Raw genomic sequence first — 1,510 nt, 5'->3', positions numbered from 1 at the left:
TCTTTCCAATTAACTGCTAGATTCAAAAATCTTCTGGAGATTCTCAGAAGAAGGCCTGATTTAAAAAAAAGTTCTTTATATGTTCTAGATAGGGGTCCTTTGTTTGAAGGACAGTCTGCTATAACTTTTTCCCAGTTTGTGGGTTTTCTTTTTACTCTGTTGATGTCTTTTGATATGCAGAAACTTTTTAGAAAGATGAGATCAGATCCAGCCATTTTTATTCTTTATTTATTTAGCTCCAGCCATTTTTAAAGGCATCCTTTTTGGTGAAGATTTCAGTGTCCTAGATACAACTCTTCAGCTACTTCACCAAAATATTAAATTATAGATGTGAGGGGCCGGGGAGATGGCTCAGTAGAATAAGTGCTTCCCTGGCAAGTGCAAGCGCAAGGGTCTGAGTTCAATCCCTGGTTCTGCCAAAAAAAAAAAAAAATTATAGGTGTGAGTGTGTGTGTGTGTGTGTGTGTGTGTGTGTGTAAAATTATGAGCAAATCCAGGCCAAACCAATCTGCTTCCCGGACCCCAAACTAAAAATGGATTTTATAGATGTGCATTTACAACCAATATATTGCCAACCCTAGGGAATATTAGGTTCAAATCTTCATAAAGCCAAGTATTACTATTACCTTAAAACCATTCACTAGTACATTCATTTGTCAAAAAGCTGTGCTCCCTTTACCCTGCACTGTACGCATTTGCCCTCTATCTTGTCACAGAGCACAGGGTGATTCTGTCACTCGATTTGCAAACACTGAAGTATTTACTTCGGCCTCTTTCCTGAAACAGTTTGAAAAAAATCTCATCTAGGGTAGAACCACGTTAAGGTGAAGAATTCCGACGCTATTGACAGATCCCATATTCTTTGCGGTGTTTACGCCATTACATTTTGCACAATTCAAACAGGCGGTACAACCACTGCATCCTCCTTCCTGAGCGACTCCCACCAAGATCGAGCCCACAGAGCGCTAAAGTGATCAAAGTTTCGCTTCGGCTTCCAGGGAGCAGGCAGTTCGCTGCCGTCAAGCTTTCCGAGGAGGCCTCAATTCTGTGTTGCATTTATCAAAATGGCATGTATCTTCTTTTGTTCCTTCACCCATGTAACCTCCTACTTTTGAAGATCCACATGGTTCAAACATATGTGCCAGGGCAGACTAGAACTTAGCCCACACCCCACATGCCACGCTAGCTCCACCCCCAGGTGTGCTGAGCCAGCCACGGAGTCCTGGTGTGGTGGCGCACTCCCGTAATCCCAGCACTGGGGAAACTGAAAACAGGAGGATCACTATGAGTGCTACCTGCGGAGTGAGACCCTGTACCAAATACATAAATGGAAAAAAAAAACCCTCAGGAACAGAACCAAGTTTCCTCTGTGAAACTGTAAACAGTCTCAGTAGTGACATAGCCTTTGCAAATTCTGCGCTGGTTCTGAGCTCCTTTCCCTCAACCCTCTCGGCTTCCCTGCCTGGAATGCTGGAGTTGCCCCGGCTCAGCCCTCGGACCCCATCTCTCT

The sequence above is a fragment of the Octodon degus genome, unplaced genomic scaffold, assembly GCF_000260255.1.
Source record: "Octodon degus isolate 3935 unplaced genomic scaffold, OctDeg1.0 scaffold00052, whole genome shotgun sequence".
NCBI classification, from domain to species: domain Eukaryota; kingdom Metazoa; phylum Chordata; class Mammalia; order Rodentia; family Octodontidae; genus Octodon; species Octodon degus.
This window is presented reverse-complemented; position numbering follows the sequence as displayed.